Below are 10,710 nucleotides of genomic sequence, written 5' to 3'. Positions count from 1 at the left end.
CATTTTAACACATATAGAATTCTGACTGTAAACAGAATACAAGAGATAAAATTGAGTATATTTGTGGTTCAGACCATTCAGAGTCCTTGTTGCTGAGCAGAATGAATCAAAATATGCCAAATATGTTTCTCAGCTAATATTTAGAAAAATGTCCTCCTAAGTCATCAATATAAGGAATTCTTAAAAATAAATCCCTCATGACATCAAAATTTGTGAAGATACCTAACTTATTATATAATCACATGCCCAAAGATGTTTTGGCCAGTGATGAACCATACACGATATAATCTCATATATCTCATATATGTATAATAGTGGTTAAAAAATTCTAGAGATGCTGTGACAACTGTCATGTCAGAATGTCATAGCACCACATTACCACTGTGGTTCTAGTGATGCTAGTGAGTGCAAACCCATTGCACTAGCAGTCATAAAAAATGCCGCACATGCAATTTGGTACAATACATAATACTCAATGATGATAAACCACTCATATATTATGCATTTACTATAATATACTTATTATTAAAGTGTACTGCTGCTTATGAAAAAATTAAAATAAAACAGTGTGCTATGTTATGCCAGCAGCAGTCTTTCACATCTCATGTTATCTGTATCTTTTGATTATATCAATAAGCCAGGCCAAGTCACTGAACTATGCCATCTAGGTTTGTATAAGTACAGTTTTTGATGTTCACAGGAGAATAGCATCACCTAGAGTCGCATTTCTCAGAACATGTCCTGCCTTTACGAGATGTATAACTATATTTGGCCTGAAGACATGTTTATATTGAGTCAAATGTGATTTCCCCCACCTTATTCTCCTCCTATGTAAACAGTGCTAAACACTTCAGCCACAACCTGTTGACTCCTTCAGATATTCCTTTTGATTGGATTGGAGAGTAAGCTAGAGTTTATGGGGGAGGATTCTCCTTCACTTCTTCAGACTTTTAGAAAGAAAAAGAAAACACTTTTAAAACAAAGAAAGTATTCCCAAGTTCATGGCACTCCCTTCGAGGAAGTATCTCACTAAACACTTCAACTACAGGTTAGAAAGAAAAATGGTCCTTGGCAGATTGACCTGACACTTAACCTCAATATCTTGGAACCACTTATAGCTCAAAGGTCAAGGGAAACTGCTACTTTTAAATATCAAACATTTTCTCTATTTCTTTATGTGAAAGTTCGTATTTCTTAAGTGAAAGATTTGTTTTCAATTGGACTGTTTTTCATTGTTCAAAAATGTTTTAAGTATGTAATACTGAAATAATTTTTTGTATTATATTTAGGATTGCTAGAAAATGTAAGATGCTTAGTTAAATTTAAATTTTAGGTAAAAATTCTTTTCATATAAGCATAAACACTTATAATTGCTAACTAACTACATTAATTATAGCAAGCCAACCTCGGTCTATTATGTCTTATAGGAGCTAATTAGAACAAATGATAATGGAAAAGAAATTGTGAAATATATATAAACATTAATCAGAATCTATCAAACATCTTTGAAAAATTCTGAAAATTTTGTGATCAAAAAAGATGTGGAGACTTCTGGGAAGATGGCAACTGAGAGAAGCAGCATATACCAGTCCTGCTGACTCCTGATCTCCGCTTCCTTAAAAACAACATTCTACAAAGCCAGAAAATACTATCTGTAGAGAAATAAAACTATAGGTACAACGCTGCAGGAAAAAAAAAAAAAAAAAAAAAAGATTGACCAGAGAGCAGAAAAGAAATGCACCCAACTTGTAGCCACAAGCACAGTAGCAGTATCATCTTACCTCACTGCACCCAACTCCAGAGACAAACAGGAAAACAACCAGGACCTGAAGTGAGTAGCTGCCGATCATCAGAGTTATAAGCCATCAGTTCTTACTGTGCAAACACCGACTACAACTTCCAGCAGTGGCTGTGGAGCTTATCACACTCTACAGGGATCCAAGGCGGCACTCAACACCAGAAAAGAAACCTGCCTGCCTTGGCACTTTGGACGCCACAACGGCAACATCTTGCCTCACTGCACCTAACTTCAGTAACCAGAAAACTAAAAAGGACCTGAAGTAAGCAGCTGCAGATAATTGGAATTGTAAGCATTAGTTCCACCTGCACAAACTCCTGCTACAACTTCCAGCAGCAGAAGCCAAGCTCACCATGCCCTTCAGATATACAGGCTAGCACCCAACTAGACCATAACTGTAGCTGCAGTCTCTGCAGGAGAATGCCCAGAGGGGTTTGGGTAGCCATGATAAACTACCTAGGTTTGAGACTTTGCAGTTCAACTCTGCATACATTATGTTCATAGCTGCACAATTTGCAACTACTAAACTATGGAACCAGCCAAGATGTCCATCAACAGATGAATGGATTATAAAACTATGGGATATGTACACACTGAAATTTTACTCAGCCATAAAGAAAAATACATATCATTTACAGGGAAATGGATGGAACTGGAAGACATTATGCTAAGTGAGATTAGTCAGTCACAAAAAATAAGAAATTGGATGTGCTCCCTAATATCCAGACACTAGCGAGAAAATGGGTCATAGGAGGAACTCTAGACAAAGAATGAGATTCTATAGATAAGCAGATGAGGCGACCTAACTGAGGGGATGGGAGAGGGGAGAGGGAAATTCCCTAACATCCATGATGTACATTAACAAACATATCAATGTCAATGACTAAGGCAAACGTGAGAAAAAGGGAAGGGGGGGGGATGTGGTGGAAACTGGGTAAGGGCAAATTGGGTGATGGGCATGTATGTCTCCACCATCTTTGCACACCATTAAGATATATGAATACAAAATGGGCATGGTGGCACACGCTTGTAATCCCAGCATTTGGGAGGCTGACACCAGAGGATCTCAGTTCACGGACAGCCTCAGCTACTTAGCGAACTTAGTGAGGCCCTTTGCAACTCAGTGAGACCCGGTTTCAAAATAAAGAATAAAAAATAGAGCAGAGGGTGTAGCTTGGAGGTCAAATGCCCCTGGGTTCCATCCCCAGACCCGCAAAAAAAAAAAAAAAAAAAAAAAAAAATGTGAATACAAAAAAACTTAACAAAGGCCTTGTGTGGTGGTGCATGCTTGTAATCCCCGCTTAGGAGGTGGAGACAGGAGGATCACACAGGTTCAAAGTCAGTTTCACTGGTTTAAGAGACCCTGTTGCCAAATAAAAATATAAAATAGGTCTGGGAGTGTATCCCGGAGGTAGAAGCGCTTCCAGGAACCCCACTACCACCCAAAAAAAAAAAAAAAAAAAAAAAAATTAAGGAAGCATTTAACTAAAAAATACAGAAATCCTATTACTGTTCTGTAAGATTCTTGAGTCTTCTTTTTTCTTTATATCTGTTGAAAAAAATTAATAAAGTAATTAATTAGTGAATAAGATGAGAAAGGCAAAAGAAAGAGATATGAGAAAGAGAGAGCATATCATTACAGTTTAAATGTTCAAAATGCAATTAAATGCACTTGGGAGGCTGAGACAGGAATATTGCAGGCTCGTGGGCAGCCTCAGCTACCTAGTTAGGCCCTCCACAACTTAGTAAGACCCTTTTTCAAAATTAAAATTAAAATAGGGTGGGGAGTGTAGCTCAGAGGTATAATGTCCCTGGGTTAAATCCTCAATACTGCCAAAAGTGCAATTAAATAAATTGAGATATGTTTTGCATCATAAAAAGCTGCTTAAACAATTATTTTTCAGATGACTATTAATATGTTTAGATGTAAAATAAATTAGTTTAGGAATGAATATATAAAAATTGCTTATTATGTGGGCATTCTCTGTAAAAATGCTCTGAACCTCATCTAAATTCGTTTCCTAAACCCATGCACAACAAAGTGTTTAGTTTGCTTATTTCTTCCCATATTTTCAACGGAAAGAATGCTTTTAGTTCTGAGAAAATGGTGGAAGCAATTATTTATCTTTATGTACTTCTACAAGTTTGGGAGGTAAAGAGAAAGAAATGGTTAAGAAGAATGAAATATTAATGAAATTGTTCCACACATTTGATTTTTCCATTCAAGTTTCCCGACTTTGGGGTCATATTCATGTCCAGAACTTTGAGATATTCAGTTAATGTAGCATTTTTCAGCTGGTCTTTGACATTGTTTAAATATTGGTAGTATAAAGTAGAAATCCATAAAATCCTGCAATTACAAAACATAATATGCAATGGTAAAGCTATTGTTTGGGTTAGGACTTAATAATGCCATTTAAAGCCATTTTACCTCAATACTGACAAAACAAATCTACTTAAATAAGATTAAAGAAAAAGAGTTATTGCCATGTGATAGCTATTCATAAGCAGGGCATGAGCTTTGTCTTTGGTAAGAAAAGAAATTAGAGAAACACTCATAATTTTGGTCAATCCACCAAGTTTTTTTTCTTACCATAAAGTCAAACATAGTGTTTAAATGATTTTTCAAATGAATCCAGGGAAAGAAGATATCAATCAAAACTGGACAACAAATCAAAATAAAAGCTTCCACATTTATCTGAAAAACTAGTAGAAGCATCAAGCTGTGGCCCTAAGCAAAATATGATAGCTTATGCTGGAAGAGATTAAGTAGGCATATAAGATAGAGCTATTTTTCTTCAGTCCTTCAAGTAAAAGGATCACAAGTATAAGGTTTGAGAAAGGTCTTCAGATTTGTACTAGGTTATAATTTAGCTATTTACAAGTATTTTTGACCATGCCTATTTTAAAGAATATAATTTATATATAATCATGTATAAGAAGACCATTCACACACAGACACTTGTATAAAATCATATAAAACTGATAGTAATTATTACATATAAAGAACTGACATTTTCTCTCCTTTCTTCTATTCTTTTTTCTTTTCTAATTTCAATGGTGAGTCATGAGCCACGATTTCAAAAACATTGTTGTAGGGGATAGGTTTATGATGCCTTTAAGTGTAGGGTTCTATTTTGAATCTCTAAACTAGTCCAGTGTCTAGGGTTGTGTGTTAATCATCTTTTCATCACTGTGACCAAAATACCTGGCCTGAACAACTTAGAAGAAGAAGAGTTTACTTTGACACAGTTTCAGAGGACTCAGTCCAAAGTTGGCCAGCTTTCAGTCTTGGCTGAGGCTGAGCATCATGGCAAAAGTGTAAGGGGAAGGGAATCTGCTAAGCTCATGGCAGCCAGAAAGCAGATGGAGAGAGTAAGGGACCAGAGACAAGTATCTTCCCCATGATTATGTTCTGTCATGACCTACGTCCTCCAACTCTACCCCTCCTGCCTATAGTTCCCACCACCTCCCAATAGTCCATTCAGCATCAATGAATTCATCCACTAGTGTTCTCATAGCACTCATAATTCAATTACTTCCTAAACCCTCATCACTTCTGGAGACCAAGCTTTTAAGAACATGAGACTCTGGGACAATCCAGATCCAAACTATAATAGGTTGAATAACAACTTTTTAGTAAATTATTTAATAAGTAGTTTGTATGCATTACATTAAAAACTATTGTCTAAAACTTTGGGAAATAGATATTATATCTTCCCCTATATATTAGTCCTATTATTGTGAGCAAAATAATAAGTAGATTATATAGATGACAGCAACATTTATGATAGATACACAAGTAATAGAAATAATATATAGAAGTTTTCCCTATTATTCAAGCAGATACTACCATTTCTATTTTTAGTTCTTTCTAGACTGGTTCCTGAATAAATAAATTACAATACAATATTGTCGTTTGGTTATGAATATGTACTTAGGAGTTGAACCAGCTAAATTCAAACTCTAGCTCTGTCAACTTTCCTTTGACCCTTGGCTGGTACAAGTTATTTTATTGTTAACTTACTCAGTTGCCTCATCTATAAAATGGGGATGGTTCTAAATCTTCATAAACTTATAAAGTTTAAATTATTTTAAATAAAAACACTTAGAACACTAATAATATGTAAAAATACTAATTTTCTCTTAATCTACATTGATCTATTCAAAGTGGCAGATATTTTAATCCCCAGATAATTCTCAGACACAAAATCTAAGGTTTTTTATCTTTCTAGTGGTGGCAAAGCTTGCTTCCTCAGCTGGGAAGCAGCTGTTGCTTAGCATATTCCCAGAGTCCCTCCTCCAGGTGCAGTGTAGGCAGCATGGGCTAGTCTCCTGCTGTGATCAGAGATGCTTCTACATTGGCTCCTGACCAGCAGGATCAAGTTCTCATGGAGCCATTGTTGTGAGTTGTTAACTGAGTTACAGATGAGTCAGGCTGGGCTCCTAGGTGACAGACACTATTATTGGCCCTTTTGTTTTTTCTTTAAACAGTGGTATGAATGTGCAGGAGATAACAGATTTATATGTCAGATCATACAAGAATTATTGCTAAGCTGCATGACTCAAGTAGGTGAGTTGTCAGATGGCCATTTATTAGCATCATATTTATTTACATTTTCTCAAAATATGTTAAGGTCCAACTGTGTTTTTCTCAATGGTATCTAAAAAACTGAGTGCTAAAATGAAATAATTATGAAGCTGGGTCTTCTTAGTTTTCTGAAAGATGGGTGTTGTTTTCTCTTTAGCTTATATACCTGTCTTGCTACTTGACCTTGTCAGATTCATTGGCCACCTTCAACTACTCCAAACAAAAATAGCTTCTTATAATTACTGTTATCCTTGGTGGCATGTACCTACCTAATAAAAGAACTCATTCAGGCAAAATCTGCCTTAGGAAATTTAATATATTTTAAATTATTTTAAAAGAAATGCAACTTCTTTGGCTTTCTTTATCAATTCTTTATGGAGGCAGTATAACATACAACTTTTTGAGACTAGAGAAATCTCCATTACCTTTGTTTCTTGAAGAAAAAAATGTTTTGAAATGAGGGTTTCATTGAAGGAAAAATATCTGGGGTTTATAAATCAAAATTTATGAGTGTTGAGAACATGTGATTTGAATGAGTTTTGGTATTTTGGTAAGATTTTTTAAGACAAATAATATTTATTTATTTATTTATTTTTATATTTTATCTTTTTTCCATATTTTATTTTATTTATATGTGGAACATATTGAAAATGGTGTACATTTAGATTGTGCTTCATGCCCTCTCCCCTCCGTTCTCCTTCCCCCCTCCCAATAAAGAGTGTTCAGGTTAACCATGCTATATTTATACTATTACACATATTCAAATGTAGCTCCTCCATTGAACAACCTCAGCTTTCTTCCTCTCCTACCCTTCCATTCTAGCTTTGCTGTGATTTTCCCTCCATCATCTGGAGTCCCTTTGGTATTACCACTACTCCCTAGCTTGGGCATATTAGAGAAAACATATGTCCCGTCTCTTTCTGTGCTTGACTAATCTCACTTAACATATGTTCTCCAGTTTTTTCTATCTTCTTGCAAATGCTATTATTTTATTCTTCTTTATAGCTGAATAGAATTCCATTGTGTGTAGTTCCCATAATTTTGCAATCCATTCATCTATTGATGGAGATCTAGGTTGGTTCCATAGTTTGGCTATTACAAACTGTGCTGCTATGAACATGGGTATGCATATGTTAATGTACTTCTCTGATTTCAAGCCCTTTAGAAAAATACCCAGGAGTGGTATAGCTGGATCAAATGGCGGATCTATTCCCAATTTTCTAAGGAATCTCCACACTGATCTCCATAGCAGCTGAACTAATTTGTACTCCCACCAACAGTGTAGAATAGTTCCTTTTTTCCCCAAATCCTAGCCAGCATTTGTTGTCATTTGATTTCTTTATGCTTGCCACTCTGGGGTTAGATGGAATCTCAGCATAGTTTTGATTTGCATCTCCCTGATGGCTAGTGATATTGAACATCTTTTTTATGTATCTATTGGCCATTTGAATCTCTTCTTTTGTGAAGTGTCTATTCAGTACAGTTGCCCATTTCTTGATTGGGTTGTTTGTTTTGCTAGTATAGAGTCTTTTGAGCTCTTTGTATATTCTGGATATTAGCCCCCTATCAGAGTGGTGGCTAGTAAAGATCTCCCATTCTATAAGCTTCCTCTTTAGGTTCTTGATGGGTTTTTTTTTTTTTTTGATGAGAAGAAACTTTTTAGTTTGATGCAATCCCACTTGTTAATTCTTGCTTTAATTTCCTGAGTTTAAGACAAAGAATATTTAGATACACTATAAACATTCACAAAGAATGTAAATGTCACACATGATCATTTTCCTTCATTGAAAAACAACAATGTTGAATGAGTGTGATAATTTTTACCACTGAGAGGGGCAGCACCATCCCCAACATAGGAACACATGTAAATATGTCTATTATCATTCATGGCACTGGCTAATTGAAACAATGAAGATTTAATCCAGACCTAAGTCAATCCGGATAAGTCGTATCATTGGCCACAAGAGATGGACATGTGAAGCCAGAAGTTTCCATCTCAGGGAAGTAGAAGACACTCGTTCTATTTCTGGTGAGACAAGAAGTTTTCATACCTTTGGTGAAATACATAGTTATGATTCTATTAATAACTTACCATTTTGCTATTTCATGTGCATCATTTAAGGATCAAACAAACATGAGGAGGAGACTAAACTATGGAAGATACCTAAGAAGGAGAACTATTCAAAGCACCTGAGACCTGATCTACTTCTGAAAATCTCATTTGCATGAAATTTTAAGTTTTCTGTATTGCTTAAGCTAATTTGAATTCAATTCTCTGCTGAATTGAGTTCTAAGCAATTGATAAGGAGTTCATCTAAAGGACATAACAAGTTCTCAAAAAAAATATTTTAAACTTCCAATTTCACTGAGTATGTTGGCACACTCCTGTAACCACAGTAGTTGGGAGGCTGAGACAGGAGGATCTCAGGTTTCAACCAGCCTAGGCAACTTAGCAAGATCCTTGGCAACTTAGCAAGATTCTATTTCAAAATTAAAAAATAAAAGCCGGATGTGGTGGAGCATTCTTGTAATTTCAGCATTTGAGAGGATGAGACAGAAGGATCGCAGTTCACAGACAGCCTCAACTAATTAGTGAGGCCCTTTGCAACTCAGTGAGACCCTGTTTCAAAATAAGGACTAAAAAATAAGCCTGGGTGTGTAACTCAGAAGTAGAATGCCCCTGGACTCCATCTCCAGTGCCCCCCCAAAATTAAGTAATTAAAAATTAAGAAGGTCTGTGGGTATATCTTTAAACTATAATAGCCCTGAATTCAAACCCTCGTACAAAAAATATTTTTCTAAGTAACAAATACACTAAGAAAACAAACTCGATGTGTAACACTGCTAAGACTTTGCAGATCTTAATATACCTAATTTTATAGCAATTCAGTGAAGTTTTAACTGTAGTCCCTATTTCAAATGAAGAAGAGAAAGCTACCAGAGATAATATATTTGCATTTTATTTTGTAATTAGAATATTTAGGACTGGAGTTCAAATAGAAATTTATTTAGCTTTGAAAAACTCCTTAAACATTATACTCTGCTGCTTTAAATTAATTATGCACCAGGTGCTGTGCTAGGTAGGTGCAAGAAGAATAACTTATTACAGTCCAATTTTGAGAGTCTATTATGTGCCAGGTAAGAAAAACAATTGGATAATTGAGTTAGAAGAACATAGAAGAGCACAATCAGTATTTTTTTTCCTCTCTAGGGCCTTCAAGTGCAGTCTCAAGTACTTTATTCTCTGACATTGGGTTATAGGAGATCAGATTGTGGTAACTATAAGCTCCGAGGAAAGTAGAGCTTTGAGTTATGAAAAAGATTTTTATTTTCAGTTATGTTGAAGTAATTATCCAGAGCTTCATGTTCCACCATTAACAAATGGGAACATAAGCAATTTTTAAATATGCCCTGATACTATACAAAAAACCTACACATGACATAATACTTCAGAAAAATAAATAAATGAACCCTGAAATAGGACTGGTGTTCTAAGTGGAAGCAACTATTAACAGGAAGAGGAAATCTGGGCAGCACCCTGTGGTCTTGAAGGGCTCAAGACATGAAGGTCAGAGTTTCAGGAAAGTCAGGCAGGTGAAAATGTTTGTGCCTGTCAGAGTTCCACAAAAAGAGGAGCCAAAGTAGGAAATAAGCTAAAGTAATTTTTGCAGAAATCCCTTTAAGTATTTACAAAGAATTAAAACACAGATGTTGTTATTTAGATTCATATATGAATGCATTATATGTTGTTCTTTGGATATGTATATGCATATCATATGTTGTTATATGGATGTGTATATGGATATGATATGTGTTGTTACATTAATGTGTACACATGTGTATAGATAGATAGATAGATAGATTACTTTTTTTAGGAAGTAATACATTTTTTCTAACAAAGTATCTTTAGCCAGTACCATATATAAACACTTTTTAAAAGTCAGTAATAATAAATTATACAACCCATAACAAAACTTCATCACTTTTCAATAGAAAATATATTAATACCAATAAACACATAAAATACCCCAAATCAGTATACAACAACAAATCCAAATTCAGTTCACAATGAGATGCTACTGCTTGCTTGCTATCTTAACATTTAGAACACTCATAATATCAAGTGTTGATAAGGATGAAATAACAGCCATGCTCATACATTTGTTGGTGGTATTATAAGATGGTATAACTTGTAAAATAGTTTAAAAGTTGTTTATAAAAATAAACATATAGCTGGGCATAGTGTTGCATGCGTGTAATCCCAGCATTTGGGAGGCAGAGACAAGAGGATCACAGTTCACAGACTGTGTGTACCTACTTG

Source organism: Muscardinus avellanarius, assembly GCF_963383645.1.
Source record: "Muscardinus avellanarius genome assembly, chromosome: 12".
Lineage (NCBI taxonomy): Eukaryota > Metazoa > Chordata > Mammalia > Rodentia > Gliridae > Muscardinus > Muscardinus avellanarius.
This window is presented reverse-complemented; position numbering follows the sequence as displayed.